Genomic DNA, 17,592 nt, shown 5'->3' on the forward strand with positions numbered 1-17,592 from the left:
ACACTTGAGACTAAAAGCACACAGAATAAAATTACAGGAAGAAACAAAGTACATTAAGTCAAAACTCCCGAGATGTCTGACCAGTGTAATATAATTCAAAGAGTTAGTTGATTGCTGCCTGTTTATTACACTGATTACACAAACCTCTTAAAAACAAATTGTATGTACCCTGCCATATATCTAGTTCCTGACAGTAATGAGAAGCAAGGAAATAAACTGCAGTGCAAAAATGAAAACAAAGTAAAAATAATCATGAATGAATGAAAAGTTACCTGTTGGCTTAGCTTCCACAAAACAATTATCACTTCACTCCACAATAAAAGCTTCAACACACCAATTAATAGACTCAGACTTTGTTCCAGCTGACATCACCTGGTACTCAGAGCACCAAAAAAAATCTCATGGTTGCTTAATGGCCCTGTCCTCTCTGGAGTGAGAAAACCTCATTGGCTTGCTCAGTATTTCTAAGAGCATTGCATCTTCCTCAAGAATTGAATTTGCATCTTCCTGTTCATCTTTGTAGAGTGGCCTCTGCTGATGGCTTAGCAGTAATTCCTCTTATGATTCAACTTGACTTATTGGACAAGGAAGCAGTGGATGGATGGGGTTTTCAAAAGCACCCCAGTGTTTTTTAGAAAAAGAGGCCAATCATGGTTTAAAACAATATGGGAAGTTGTGGTTAGAGAAGAATTAACGTATTTACACATTTTGGAAAATATCATAGAATGTCAGGATTGGAAGGGACCTTAGGAGGTCATCTAGTCCAACTCCTAGCTCAAAGGCAGACCAATCCCCAACTAAATCATCCCAGCCAGAGCTTTGTCAAGCCTGACCTTAAAAACCTCTAAGGAAGGAGATTCCACCACCTCCCTAGGTAACCCATTCCAGTGGTTCACCACCCTCCTAGTGAAAAAGTTTTTCCTAATATCCAACCTAAACCTCTCCCACTGCAACTTGACATCATTACTCCTTGTTCTGTCATCTGGTACCACTGAGAACGGTCTAGATCCATCATAGAATATCAGGGTTGGAAGAGACTTCAGAAGGTCATCTAGTCCAACCCCCTGCTCAAAGCAGGACCAATCCCCAATTTTTGCCCCAGATCCCTAAATGGCCCCCTCAAGGATTGAACTCACAACCCTGGGTTTAGTAGGCCAATGCTCAAACCACTGAGCTATCCCTCCCCCATCCTCATTAGAACACCCTTTCAGGTAGTTGAAAGCAGCTATCAAATCCCACCCTCATTCTTCTCTTCTGCAGACTAAATAATCTGTCTATGACAAATAGTAGACAGAAAAATAGAGGGATACTTAGATATTTGGTTACCTTTTATTCAATACTCAAAGTACAGTAAAAACATTTTTATCCAGCAAGTTGGGGGAATGGGGGGTGCCAGTAAGTGACAAATTTCATTTAACTAAGAGGGAGGGAGTTTGGGTGAAGGGGGGGTGCAGGGCTGGGCTTTGGGGCACAGGAAGGGGCGTGGGGAGTGGGCTATGGGAGGAAGTTTGGGTGTGGGATGAGGCTCAGGGCAGGGGCACGGGAGGGGTTTTGAGATGCCGGATCCAGGGGTGCTCACCTCGGGCGGCTCCCCACAAGTAGTGACCTGTCCCTGCTGCTCCTAGGCCAAGGCGCTGCAAGCAACTCTGTGCGCTGCCCCTGCCTTGCCCCGGGTGCTGGCTCTGCAGCTTCAATTGGCCGGGAACTGCGGCCAGTGGGAACCGTGGGGGCGGTGCCTGTGGGTGGAAGCAGCGCGCAGAGCTGCCTGCTGCGCCTCTGCCGCCTAGGAGCACCCTGGACAGGTTGCCACTTGCAGGGAGCTGCCCGAGGTGAGCGCCCCCTGAACTCAGCACCCCGAAACCTGTCCCGTGCCCCATCCTGCACCCAAACTCCCTCCCAGAGCCCATGCCCCACACCCCATCCCACACCCCAACCCCCAGCGCCACACCTCTTCCCACACTCTGAACTCCTCGTGGCTGTTCCTCTACCTAGGGACAGCAGGGACATGTCACTGCTTCTGGGGAGCCGCACAGAGCCAGGTAGGGAGTCTGCCGGCCCTGCACCAATCAGACTATTAACCAGACTTTCTATGAAGATTAGCAATGCTGATTTATAGAGCTTTCCTGTTGGTATAAGGCTGGATAGCACAGCTTTTACTGCACATTCACCCGCAAAACAAGCAAATACAGCACACCTGTTCATTTTTATTATTATTAACATTTGATAGCCATACCTGGTCTGTTAAATATGTGCATACAAAGATTGACTCAATTTAATAAAATCATTAAAAACCAACATGGGTGTTACCACATTATAGAGTGAGCATCAATACATCTTTGTTAAATAGGAAGATCTGCAGACCATATTCCCGTATAATCTCTCTTTAAACAAAAACTAACTTGTAATGATTGCTTTGTTTCTGATATTTACATGGTAAGGATTTGTAAACCTGTTAAAACTTCCTCAATAAATAGTGAAAGAAAGAAAGACACACTTTTCAATTGGATTTATGCTCCTGATTCACTTATGGGTGTTTGAAAATCCTACCCTGTATCTAGCATCAATTAAACAAAGTCTTCAAATGCATTGATTTTTTTTTTTAAAGCAGACTCAGTGCTGTATTCATCAAGGGCCGTAGGCATCTTAATTGCCACTTTAGGTGCTGTTGAGATCCTCAAAACTCCTGCTCAGCTAAGACCTAACCCTGGAAGCCTAAATTCCCTTGGCGCCTGAATTTCTACCAGTAAAGTCTCCTAGGCACCGAGGTTTCCGATGGTAGGCTTGCACCAAACTGCTTAAACCTTGATGACACTGAGCTGTTTGGTGCCATAGCTCATGCCTAAGCCTCAGTGGGATTCTTCAACTACACGTTTGCCCACCTATCTCACCTGCAGGGTCTGAACATGTCTAACCTGCACAAATGACAGCCAAGGAAGACCAGAGCAGGAATTTTTGGAGTGGGACAGCATATTTGTTCCTCAGAAAACACAATATCCAGGGGTTAGAGCATCTAATTTCAGATGTGGGAGGTTCAAATCCCCACTCTGCCTACCTTACACCAGGGATTTGAATGCAGGTCTCATGTGTGTGCCCTCACCACTGGGCTGTAGGATATTCTGGGGTTGATCTCTCAGTCTCTCCTGTTGAAGCTGTTCCACTTTGTAGGAATGATGAAATATTCATTGAGGCAAAGAGACTGACTGTAGAGCCTTCTGGTATAGTACTCACCAAGGATACAGGAGACCCAAGCCCCTTCTCCAAATCAGGCTGAACAAGGATTTCAAAAATAGGTCTCCCACATCCCAGGGCCTACCAGTTAACTTGGCTCTGTGAATTCCACTGGATGGCAAATCACCTACAAATTAAGAATTGCAACATCTCAGTCTCCTGGTGGACTGTCCAATAGCATAAAAGGCCTGGTAACATAGCCCCTCTAAGGAAGTGCCACCCTTCCCCGCAATGAACATTTAAAATTTTTAAACACATTAGTACATTTTTCTTACCATTAGTAGCCTCTGCTCCTTACTCATGTTATCTGAGAACCAAGGATATTCGAACAGTTACATTCCTGGAATGCTGAAAAGTATCAATATTGTGGCCAACAACAGCAAAGTTATGTTATCTGGGGAGATTTCTTGGGTTCTTCCAAAGGCAAAAAAATAATGTTACCCTTCTCTTAGAGTTGGCAGGACCTTTGGCACCTGAGAGGGGAACCATGCCACCAGGTAGACAGGAGCAGCAACCCGGAGATGGTAGAGGCAGATGGAGAAGGACCTGGAAGAGCTGCTTATAGGGATGGACAGGAGAAATGAGAAGCAGTTTGAATTTCTCTGGGTACTGGAAGATTGGGCTCTTCAGCAGGAAGATAAACCAGTTCCTGGAGCAGGAGGAAAGCCACAGGGAACAGGAGCATTCTGTAATGGAGAGGCTCATTGAACTGGTGGCCGAATGAGTTCAGGGTCTACCTGCTGCTGAGGCCACTGAACCTGCCCATGAAATGCCACCCCCCCCTCTAGCTGCTGCCTAGAGTGCTACTGAACTAAAAGATCCTCTTTCAAGGACTCCACCTGCCCCCCGAGTGACTGGAAGGAGAACAGGGCCCTCGGGACCTCACCCCTCCACTGGCATCCAAAATCCCTTGCAGGAGGACTCCACTGAGCTTCCAAGGAGGGGCCTGACGAGTCTCTGAGAGTCCTGGAGGCCCCCCAAGTGCCCACCCTCCCAAACCCCTTGCAGAAGACATACCCAGCTTTCGCCAAGAGTGATTTTCCCCCCATCACATGCACTGTCAGGAGGAGGGCCAAGAGACAGCAACATTTGGCCAGTGTTCCCAGTTGCATTCCTTTCAGTTTTTAAAGGTTTTTGGTTGACCTTTCTTTATAAAAATATTTAAATTTCGTGCTTCATCTAGTACTTTTAATAAACGTTACACTTTCCTTGACATGTGTGTGGTTCTCCTTCCTAACTATGATGAATTAAAGATGTTTTCGTGTTCAGGATTGGGCCCCACCATTTTCAGTCAATGAAATTCAGTGGTGTGTAACTGTCTGGCAGGGATGGAGAAAATGCAGCTAACATTACATGCTTACAGAAGGCACTACTAGTTTCCAATGCAGCAGAAGTCTACAGTGCAGAAAAGGGGCAGGTGAACATCTTTATGGCTTAGTTAACATGCAGAAAATCAAAACCCAATTCCAGTAATAATTCAGGAAGTGACAACATCTGTCACCACGTCATGTATAAATGGCTCCTCCTTCCTCCCCCAAACCGTAACCAGTTTCAACTATAGCAGGGTTTAGTGCTGTATAACAGCTGCTAAATGCAGTTAGCACCACTGACAAGGAACAATTAAAAAATGAATGGCTACATACCCTTCTCTCGCTGCCTGCCCCCCCAGCAAATCTGAGTCACTGAGAGAGACTGAATGCTCCCAGGAACAGGTTTATAAGAAGTGAAGACAAAAATAGTGAACAATGGCCACATTACAGCTCAGCTGCCACCTCACAAACCCAGTGGAAGTTGTCCTGAGGCCAAAGATTCTAGCGCTTCAGATCTAGCATCCCTTGAAGTCAATGGAAAAAATGGCACTGACTTGAATGCGAGTTGGACCAGGTCCATCGTAAGGACAAGAGCAGCTGGATACTGTTCGTCAATCATGTAGTTGATGAATAATGTGTTATTTATGAAATAAATTTTACAATTCACTTGCTTTTCATTTTCACCTAACTCGATAGCCAGTCAGATAACACTCATCAGTTCACATTCCTTGACTAATGTGCTATTTGGCGAATAATATCATCTTGTATTCTAGCACCTCATGTAAAGAACATGAGCAAATTAGGCAGTGATATATATTAAAAGTACAAATATCAAACTTCATGAAGAACTGAGTCCGTTTAAAATTAGATCTTTAGAATTGATCTTATGCCTATACACGTGGCAACAGAAAGGAAACGAGTGCTAAAATCTTTCCAGTTGATAACCTGCTCTCAGGGGACTGAAAAATTGAGATTAAAACAAGATAATATTTCTCACGATAGATGTCTGAGGGCGGATTCTCTGCTATGCCAATTTCTGCTGTGTGGGGGCATGGAGCAAGGGAGCTGATTGTGAGTCCTTGATCCAGAGCCAGTTCTACACCAGACTTGCTGCCCATATAGATTAGAGCAGTTTAGGGCACCACTTTTGAAAATAGAGATTCCCCCAGGCTGCTCTGATCTATTCCCATTGGCTACAACCCTCTGTCAGGTGGAGACTGCCAGACACAGTGTGTTCCAGCTCCACCCCCTCCATTTTGTTCTGCACCCCCAATATGTCCTAAAAGATGAGAACTGCAGGTGGGTAGTATCAGAACCCTAAGACGGCTGTACACATGTTGGGTATTCACCATGCTCGGGAAATCACAAGTCCTAGCCAATTTCTGGCATCTTTGGGCTGCTGTAACAGAGCAAAGGGCACAGGATAAGCCAGAGAATCATTGATTTTGATCCAATACATTTCTCATGTTAAATTCCCTCCACCAAAAATTTAAATGAAAATTACAGAAAGATTGGGCCATATAAATACAGCAAAGACAGTTATGGAAAGAGATGTGTTTGGGAAGGGTAAACTCACTGCTTCAGGGTCACTGAAATATGCCAAGGAGTCCTATTTTCAAAGCTGGCCAGCTAAATCCTACAGCTCCCCCAGCTTCACACCTGGATCCATGCTCAATGGTGCAATTATCTGTTTTGAGTCCCCAACAATGCACGCAAATGCTCAGACTGGCTTGCAGCCTGGTCAGCTGCAAGGCCACATCCTTCTTTGTGTCATACCACCATAGCTGTGGCCAGCAGAGGTCTGAAACTGGATCCTCACTGGTTCTAATGGGAAGAAGCTGCTGGCAAGGCATCTGGCAACGCCTGAACCCACTTCAAATGGTTGCAAAACACAGGAGCAGGACTGTGCAAAATAAATCAACAAAAATGGAGGGGCGGGGGGAATGTCTTCCACATTTTCTGTGGAAAATTTCAACTTTTTATAAAAAAACAAAAACAACAAATATGGGTTTTGGCAGAAACATTTTTGTTTTGGTTTGTTGGGTTTTTTTTTGACAAAAAGTCAAAAATTTCCACAAAAAGCAGCCAGCTTCCACAAAAAAAAAGTTTGATTAAAAACTCAATTTTCTGGCTAAAAATGGTTTTGCTAGAACATTTTCAGCCAGCCTGACTCACTTCCCTCATAGGTCCACCAGAGTCTGGATGTCTTAGCCCTCTGGGCACACTGCAAAGGGAATGGCTTCAGAAGGTAATGGCTCTGATACCTCTCCTATTTCCCCTGAATTGGTGCAGTGCGCATGGGCCAGTACCCAAGAGGCAAGACGCTGCTTTTGCAAAGCCTAAAATGCAATAAAAATAAATTATTAAAATTAAAAAGCCAGAGAAATATTGTAAAAATAACAATGTAAGTGAAGAAAGGGATTAAAAATGCATTTACAAAGTTGGAACTTTTGGGGTAGTATCTGTATTGCCTTTAAATTATTTCATGTCAATTTAAGAAAGCAGATTAGCTCAGGTAAACGTTACATTAAAGTGCTTGAGCCTACATGGCTTACTATGCATTGAAAAAAGAAAAGGAGGACTTGTGGCACCTTAGAGACTAACCAATTTATTTGAGCATCAGCTTTCGTGAGCTACAGCTCACTTCATCAGATGCGTACTGTGGAAAATACAGAAGATGTTTTTTATACACACAGGGATGAAAAAAATAAACACCCATTTTTTCATGGTCTGTGTGTATAAAAACATCTTCTGTATTTTCCACAGTATGCATCCGATGAAGTGAGCTGTAGCTCACAAAAGCTTATGCTCAAATAAATTGGTTAGTCTCGAAGGTGCCACAAGTACTCCTTTTCTTTTTGCGAATACAGACTAACATGGCTGTTACTTTGAAACCTATGCATTGAAAAACTGCCAGGTTTTGGTGGAAGTTTGAAAGAACTTGTTTACAGTTTGTGGGCAGAAAGAAGTACGTAGCAAGTAAGTACTAAGATCATTATCAAGCACCATTTCTCCTTCTTTCCTGTCAACAACCACAAAGCCTCAAGCCTAGAGGCTATTTTAGTGCATTTTTACTGGGACTGATGTCATTTTCCCCCTTCTTATTGCAGTGATGTGGCTAACAGATCTGACTCATAACACTGAAAGATCAGACTTGGGGTGGCAGACAGCATGGGGTCCTATCTAGATATTTCAGAATTATATTGTGGTTTTGCCACTACCCCCTCATATGCGTTCATGCAACTTTTCCATGGGAGGAGTTGGAGTGGAAGGAGGAAGGGTGATGCACCTGCCATGCTGGTACACGTGCTGGCTGTGGATGGACATACGGTATATGGCCCATTGCATAGTTGAGACTCTTAAGTATCCCTCCTAAAGATTCAGTCCATATCTGCTGACCAGGCCCTTCTCTCTTGTGGTCAAGTGTACTGAAGAGGGAAGATGAAGATAATAGTGATAAGAAACACATGGTTACACAGACTCGCTATGGTATATTGTGCTCATACAGTTTAGAAAAGCTAACCAATTCCTCTTAGTATTGTCTGTTACTATATTAAAAAAGCAGTATCTAGCACAGTTGTTGTTTTGGGGGGAGGGGGGGTTGGGAGCGGGGCGGAGATCAGGGCTGTTAATCCCAGAGTTCTAGACAAATTTTAAAAGCAGTCCTTGGAGTCCCAGACTTTGATCAATACACCTGGTCTTCCTAAATTCTCCTTAAGTTTCAACTGAATATTGTACACTTTTCTACCTCACTTACTAAATTGGTGTGTAGTTCTGCTGTATACTGTTAACAGCTGCTGTGTTCCACCTCAGAAGTGGTTGCAGTTCAATGATGGGAGAAGTGGTCCTTATAGCTCCTTGACTTAACTGAGTTTCTGTGAGATTAAGTAGTTAACTGCACCATGTAAAGTGCTTGGAGACCCTACATATTATGAATTTTATATTAATAATGATAATAAAATGAAGAGGTCCCTAAGCTTGTGGAATATGGGAGCTGTTCGCAGACCAATGTCCTTCTCCTTGACATTTTAAAATACATATTTAAAAGACAGCTGCCGCAGGTAGATAAGGATTTGGCTTTAGTAGTGTCCTGAAATTGATTAATACAAGTATATTTGAAGTTCTATTGCAATGTACTCTAGTGTTGAAGTCTGATGCTTTTCTACACAGGTCATTTCATTGTATAAAACCCAAATTTTGATAAACAATAATTACAAAGATGTTAGAATTATTGGAATTCCACTTTTCATAGAAGGCTCAATGCAGCAGAAACCTCACAGCGTTACGAAAACAGACGATGACCATAGTGTAAAAACTATCTTGAGAAAAATCCTGTTTGTTTTGAATATAGTTGCTAACAGAATGCTCCCATCTCTGTTAAATATATAAACAAGTATTTATTTGTTTTACTTTAGAAGGGTATTCTGTCTCCTGAGTAACTTTGCTTAATGTTTTCCCTTTAAAATAAGTTTAATATATTTTTTCTTAAACTTAAATGCTTCTTTAAATACATGGGCCTGTATTCTACTTCTGATATTATTAATTATTATTTGTCTGGCAGTAGTGCCTCAGAGTTCTAGTCAGGAACCCATTGTGTGAGGCGCTGTACAAACACAGAACAAAAAGATGGTCCCTGCCTCAAAACCCTGGGTTTTTAAAAAATAGGAGCTTAAAGATAGGCCCCTGGATCTAATATTTAGACAGTTGCCTGATTCTTAAATGTGCTATAATCAGTACATGGCAGCTACAGCTCTTTAGAAGGGAACTGTGCCTACTTTTTGTAGCATTTTTAAAAAACTTGTGCTATACTACCATGAAGTTTACATTCTCCAGTACAGTGTTGGATCATATTAAAGAAGTTCTGAATTAAAATCACAAATGAGTTTGATTCCCCAGAGTTTAAATTCCAGGGTATTACTAATTAAGAGGTCTCTTGGTTTTTGGTACTGTTTCTCTCCCTCTATGTGTGAAACTTGCAAGCTGCTAATTGTGTTAGTACATTCTAAGACAGAGTCTGTTCTCAAAGCAATTCACAGAGAGAGAGACTCAAAGCAATACTCTAACAACAGAAACAGCACCCAGAGACTCCCCGCCCTTTTGTTGTATTAACAATTGTGATTAAAATAGAGATAGAGGATGCTTGGTGTGGATAATAACTGAATGATCAGGGAGGTGCCAGCCTAAGAATCCACTGTCCATCGGCTGAAGAAGGCGTCAAGTGGAAATAACCAGACGACCCCCCCGGAAGGCAGACTGGAATCCACCCAACAGCCTCAAGGATGGGAGAACCAAAGAACAAGATAACATCTTGGAGCTGTCAGGAATGTCCTATCTGCTGATTGATTCAGCAACAGCATGATGAAGCAATTCCCATAGACTGGCATAGGAAGAAATTCCTATAAAAATAGACTCTAAAAAGTGAGAACTTTGGGGTCTGATTCTGCAAACCAACTTCCAGGAGCATCAGATGAGCATCTGACAAGGCCCTGCTCCCTCCTCATGTCCAGGCCACCTGGCCAGTGGCTTGGCATGAGCAACTCTAAGGCTGGTAACTATGATAACAACCTTGCAGAACCTGTGTGTATGTGTGTGTGTGTGTGTTTGTATGAATGAATGTGTGAATAAATATGAGATGGAATGGAATGTTATAGCTATAACTAACTGCTTACTATGATTCTTTCTGTATTCACAATAAATGTGGTATTTTGCCTTTTTCCCTTTAATAAGATCCTGCTGGTTTTTATTTTATTGGTACAACAACAGCTCAACAGGACCGAAAGACTTTGCCCTCTGTATTTTCCCTATCTCTACTAATAGCTTTTAAGTCATAGAACCTGGTACTCAAACTGAGATATACCTTACTCTGCATTGACTATAATGGGAATACTTATAGAATAAAATACTACACAGCTTGAGTAAGGTTGGCAGAATTTAACCCATAGGATCTAGGACTATAGCAGTGAGACTGTTGACATGCCGTGAGATGACAGCTACATACAATTCACCATTTACACTTTTCAAAATATTTTGAAGTGTATTTATGGCTCACAAGGGTGTTGAATAGCCGTATGTTACAGCTCTGTTCAGGATCACTGGCCATAATCCCTGATGTAGCTAATGATGAGAGTCTCTAATGCCAACCAGGGCACATGTAAGCCCAGCCACTTTTCAAAAAGTTTGGTATCCTCAGAGAGTTTAGCTTCCCTCTTCTTGGTGTATTATAACTGCCTAGGTTTGTGCTTATGCATGGCAGGCTGCTGAAGAAGTGGCGAGATCTCACATCAGGGACTCAGCATATTTATTCCTAGTGACTAACAGCATATAGAGGAGGAAGGTGCCATAGCGTGGGAATGAATGACACATGTAGTAAGGGAAGCAACAAAAGAAATGGAGCTGGGTCTCCAATGACCAGGAGTTGCAGACTATTGGTACAATGTAAACATGGTTTGAGTTGAGTATTTCTATCTTGTTGTGTAATGACACATCTACTGCAAATGCACATTTCCTCCACCACCCACACTAGTAAAAATGCTTAAATAGACCTGCCCTAGTGGTTTAATTGCATCATCATGAGGTGCAATTGAGTTGGAATCCAGAGCTTAGTATCTCACTTCCAGGTAGGGTGACCAGATGTCCCAGTTTTATAGGGGTGAAAACAACTGAGTGAAGCAGCAGCTAAGAGCTCAAAGCCAATAACTTCATTTCTCAAACTACTGGAAAACACACCTTACCCAACAAACAATGCTACAGATAATGAAAACTCCTCAACTGCAACAGGTGATATTTCAATGCCAATACCTGAACATGAGAACATTAGTCAAGAAGGAGATGTGACAACAGTAACAGATGCAGCAGAAGATCCTGTGTACAATCAAGAAACTCAACAGCAACAGGAAGATGTAGCTCTTCCGCAGCAAGAGCAATTCATGAGTACTACAGGTTTGACTGTGACTGACATTGGAATTATGGACAAGAGCAACGCTGCACAAATGCAATCTTTTCTTCAACTTAGTTGTTTCAAAATTCCAAGTAACATTCCACAAGATGCTGATAATCATGCTTTCCCTACTTGTCTGCTGACAAAAACTCTTCCAAATGGTGAGACCTGCACAAAAGACTGGTTATGCTGGAGTCTGGAAAAACAATCTCTGTACTGTGCACCCTGCTTCATTTTGAACTAAAGTGCTGCAAATGCATCAGTTCTCTCTCATCAATCAGGATGAAGCATCAGCTATGGGACAAGAGCATTTGGATGGGCTCACTATGCTTAATATCAACTGTGACATTGCATGAAAGCTAGATTTTTCCTCAATAATTAGTGTATTTGCACAGAGAAAGGCTAGAAAAGCATTTGTTACATAAAAAAGGTATTCATATTATGTCTCACTCTTTTTTTTGGTGCCTTATTTTGTTTCCATGTGTCATCATTTTTTATTTTTATTATGTCTAGGGGCCTCAAAAGCTGGAAGTGGCCTGGGCCTCTCTGGACCTCTGAGAGGGCCTGAACACACTAAATGTAATCTATATGACAATTCCACATGGAATTCCCAGTGGTTTCTGCAGAAAACTAAAGCACAATGGGCCAAATTCATTCCTGTTATAATGCCACAGAAGTCAGAAGAGTTACGCCAGGGAAACATTTGTCCTACTGTATTCCCTGTGAGATCTCTCTTGTAGGAGAGGAGGAGGTGGAGATATTTCATGCTGTAGCACTGAGCCACTGGGGTCTCTATCGCTTATTCTCCAGAGCTCTGTGGTGGATTGGGGGCCTTTTGAAACCTCTGCTGATGGTGTCCTTTGGGGCAGACAGTAGTGCACACTGACACACACACAGTACAAATACTGAAGAGTTCTGTCTCCTGTGCTGGGTGCATGGAGGCATGAGTATAAACAGGCATACGCCAAATATGCTTTTTAATGTCATGATGCCCAGCCTGAATAGCTTCTAGTCTATGCATGATGACTGTTTTTCCTCCATGGGCAGTCATATGTACACTGTAGACTTGATTCTTGGTTGAGGTTTCTAGACATTGCTGTAATATAATACTAACACCACCACAGGAAAATAGAGACTACAAAATGCCTCAAAATCCAAGGATTTTTGACTGACTGGCAGGTACTGAGTATGAGACCTGAATACAATTCAGAATACAAAAGGAATACAATTCAGAAATAGTTTTAAAAAGAACCAGGGTAAATCTGGGGGCTCATTTGGGCACTGAAGTTCTTCTTTCAGACAGTCCAATATCTGTATGAGACACCGTGCCCTTATATGTTTTTAAAAGGCAACTGTAGGTTGCCTCCAGTATTCCTAGCAGATTCCCTGACAATTGTCTTGGTTCAGTTCTGAGTGATAGAGTTCTGCAGGCTGTTGGAGCAGAGAAGGAAATACAGACCCAGAGGAGGAGAGAGAATTTATTTTTGCTAGAGTTACCTCTAGCAAGGCAACACTGACAACAAAAAATTGCATTTCTGAAAACTGAATTTTGTTGACTTACTAGAGCGGTCACTGATTTATCCCACAAAAAGGAAGGATGAGCCATCAGAGGACTATATTTTTATTTCAAGTTTGTAATGGCACAAAGACTGGCCTGGATGCTGGGCTGTCTGTGGCGGCATTTCTTCATCAGGGTGCAGGTGTCCAATTTTCAAATATGCTAGTTGAAGTTATGGCTTTAGATACAGCTTACCTGGATTTATTGATATCCGAGGGCTTTTTATGCCTCCAATAATTTTGTCTAAATATATTATCTTGAGGGTTTGCATTTATTATTATTTTATAGCACCTACCAGTGTGACTAGGCAGTGCACAAGAGACAAGTACGACTGGCCTCACTCAGCTCCCTTTGCACTACAGGAGATTAAAAGTTTCCATTTCTCCCCAGAGAGCAAAGATCTGGTGTAGCCACTAGGACATGGGGGTGGAGGGAATGCAGCGTAGCTGGAGCATAGTGGACTCCAGCAATTCCCTTGGTGGCCATTGCCAACTAATGTAGTTTAGGGCAGCAGCTCATGGTGGCTCTAATATATGGCTGGGATAGCACAGGTTAAAGTCATAATAGGTTCCCAAACTCTCAACCTGAGTGAATCTTGACACAGAAGAGAATCTGGGATTATAGCAAAATTTATGCATTCTAATGGCATGTTTGTTATTTATACCTCACACGCAAAGCCAATTTTTCACCCATAGTGGTTTATGTTTGCACATTGCTTTAACCATGTATATTTCCGGGACAGGGAGCAGGATTTGCTCCTATGTATATTTTCCTCCCTTTTTGCCTTATTTTACTATGGACCAAAGGAAAAATCTGGTGTTTGAATCTGGGTGTATTGGACCATTATTCTCTTTTATCTGCCTTTTGTATGGACTGAGAATATTAGAACAGGAGGGGGTGAAACTTGCATGGATTATGTTCACAGTCTCTCTGGAGACTGCATGATGCAGGAAACAGAAAAAGACTAGTAACATTTTAAAGGGTTACTATCTAAATTACAATTTCCCCAAGGTCTCCATTAGTAGCTACTGTAAGAGAGCCCATAAGTAAATTTCCATCTCTGATTTCACTTTAAAAAAAAAAGTTGATGGCTGACTATAACTCTCAAGTGAAATAATGTCCAACAAACAAATTGCTTTTGCTTAAAATAATATTGAAACATACTAGAACATGAGCTGTAAGAGACATTAATGAGATTATCAGGAAGGCCTCCTGCAATTTAATTGGTAAGCAATGTTGTATTAGAAAAGTTGTTTTTGCATATTTCATATTTCCCATTTGATTCACTGGGCCAAGCCCAAATGAGATGCAATGAAGTGTGGCACATGAAATGACACACTTTGCCTGAAGATGTGTTAAATTACTGCCCGTCATGTGAAGACTCACTCCATAGGAATTCTGGAACCTGGAGATGGCCAATAACCCAGACACTGCAAGTGCAGAACAAATTTAAACTAATTAAATTTCAGTTCTTCGAAGCAGTTTAACTGAAGTTCACTGGCTTTTATCCAGAGTAACGACTGCCCTTTATAAAGTTCTTTGGCTGGAAGTATAGGGACAATGTCTCCGACTCTGATGTATCCCATTACCTTGTGTAATCAAGCGTGACTTGCTTTCCAAATACATTCACAAAGCATTGAACATTCAAAAAGATGTGAAGCACTGAAATAAATTGTTTTCAATCAGTTCCATGCATCTTTCTTTACTCTGCAACATAGAAACATGAGCCAAGGTATCAGTTATAGACAGTGGCCTATCCAACTATTTCTTTCAACAGTCAGGAATTATTGTCTCATGTGATTACACAAGGTAGTTTACAAGTACACAAGCAGGTTATCATCATTCCTGTTATTATGAAAAATTATATAGTGTCAGAAATTCACACAGGATTTAACAAATAAAGGGCTACATTGTGCCTGCTAAACACAGCCTGTTGTATGTACAGCCACCCTACAGACATTCTGCTGGTTAAGCTAAAGGTCTAGGGCATTATTTGGTGCACCCCTTCAAGAACTGCAGCAAACTTTCCTCCCTGGCATAGCTGACCAATACCTACTTGCTGCCTACTTTGTCCTCCTTTGCACTGAATAACTCCCAGAAGGGATAGCAGCTCAGTTACCGTCTTGCACAGCCTCAAGTGAAGTTAGCATTGTCATCTCCAAGATGCAGAAAAACTGGCCATTGAGTACTCCCCGCAACAAACATAAATGGTCCTAGTGCTGATTATAGTTAATTATTACTAAAATGTTTTAGAGAACACTCTTACAAAAACACACCACACACACCAAACACAACACAACATCCAATGTGTGTATTTTTATGTTATTTTATCATTTGACTTATATTAACCTAACACCTAACTCAAAGTTACAGTCTGGACTCTGGTATGATCACTCTGCTTAACTATTTCAAGTGAATAAAACACAACACAGCACCTTAAATCTTTTAACTGTCAAGACAGAAGAAAACTGGCCAGGCTGGTTAAAACCTGGCCAGATGGCAACCCTAAGTCCAGTTGCCGAGATTCTGGGCAACTCTGATATAGTTTGCACAGATGGCATGGGAGAGTCCGACTTCCCCTCTCCTTCCACCACATGGCCAAAATTTACAACATGGTAAGACATGTTCTCTGCCCCTGAATTGCTAGCTGCCAAGATCAGAGCGCATTCAGCCATCAGATAAGTATAGAAGGGAGGGTGTGGCATTTTTATCCCAATATGAAAGCATGGTTTTAGCAATTTCCATGTGTGTTTTTGAAGGGCAAACTAAATAGCAAATGGCCCTTTTCCTGTAATGGGTATTCATTTTTTATGACCTAAGTACACATGCAGGCATATTAAACACAAAAAACTGCATAAAAATAGCATTTAGGCTGAGAAACAAGCCAATAATAGCCAGCAAATTCCTTGTTAGAGATGACAGCAATCTTCACCCAGGTTATCCTTAGAAAATGAAGGAAATATTCTACTGTAATGGCCCATATCATTTTAGTGTTACTCTTTTGGTCCATTACTGTAGTGTAAAAGTTGCCACAGCTATGGTTGCTACAGCACAACAGATGTACAATAGAAATCAATAATTGATGTGAGGTCAAAAAGTCTAATGCCATACTGAAAGGTAAAGGAAGTGAGAATTAAACCAAAGAGTTAAAAAAACCCACAGATATCTTGGGGCAGATGTTCAGCTGATGTAAACTGGAGTTGCATCAGTGGAACAAAGCCTATTTCCAGTCTGCAAACTGGAAAGATGTTCGTATATAAAGCAGTTAAGATGGCTTATAGAATGTACCCATCCAAAAATTACCCATGTAGCTTGTACCCATCCAAAACCCACAAAAATTAGTATTGTGATTTAGGGAAAAACATTTTTAGATAACATTGTCTAGCTTGCTTTGTACTAACACTCAGTCTGCGTTGTGCAACCTCCCTGACCTCAATGCTACAGGGGAAGGGCCCAATCCTGCCAGGTGCTGAGCACCTGAACCAGTTGGAATCATGAGTTTTGATGGGGGTGAGCAGCTTACAGGACTGGTCCCTAATGGAGGATCAGCAGTCATTCTAAACTCTACCAAGCAATGGAGTCTGCATTATTTAATTCACTAACATAGACAATCACAAGCATTTCAGGAAATGCAGAAATAATTTTTTATCTAAGGAACAGTCAGGATGAAGTGTACAAGGAGGCCTTTCTTCAGTGTGGAGGACTCACATAGCTAAAGGGATGTTAAGGTTGCAGAGCTGAAAAGCTATTTATTTGTGTGTCTCTTAGATACTCATGATCTTTCTTTCTTAGACACTTAACTTCACATAAAATAGATGAATCATAGAACTTTCATGTAAAACATATGGATTATAGGCCTGTCTTACACAAGAAAGTTAGGCTGACATAAGTCGCCTGACATTGACCTAGTTGTGTATGTGTCTACATTCAAATTTGTCTCCGACTGAGGTAAGTGCCCAGTAATCCCACCTTCTTAAATGGCATTGCGCCATGGTTGACTTACTGCAGTAGACGCAGTACAAGTGTAGATACAGTGTGACCTGTGTTGACCCTAACAGTCCTCCAGCATCTATCTCACAATGCTCAATACTGACTGCTCTGGTCACAGTTGTGAACTCCAGTGCCCAGGGGCCACAGAGAACAGAAGCCAGGGCCCCTTTAAAAACCCCATCTATTCTTGAAATGTCTTTTCCCGATTGCCCAGCTTGGTGAGCACACTTAGCAGCCCTCCCTCATCATGTGCAACTGCCCAGCTGACCACACTAGCTACATGCTCCAGATAGGCTTCTGCCTGCTGTAGACAGGAGAGATTGGATCTCCTGGGCCTCTGGGGAGGAGAGTCTGTGCATGCACAGCTATGGAGCACTCATAGAAATGTGGACATCTATGAGCAGATTTCATGGGGGATGCAGGTGAAGGGGTACACCAGGGATCAGCAGCAGTGTCGTGTTAAAGTGAAGAAACTGCGGCAGGCATACCAGCAGGTCAGGGAGGCCAACAGTTGATCTGGTGCCGAGCTGCAGAGCTTTCACTTTTACAACAAGCTGCTTGCCATTCTT

This window comes from Lepidochelys olivacea, assembly GCF_965140295.1.
Source record: "Lepidochelys olivacea isolate rLepOli2 genome assembly, chromosome: 9".
Taxonomy (NCBI): domain Eukaryota; kingdom Metazoa; phylum Chordata; order Testudines; family Cheloniidae; genus Lepidochelys; species Lepidochelys olivacea.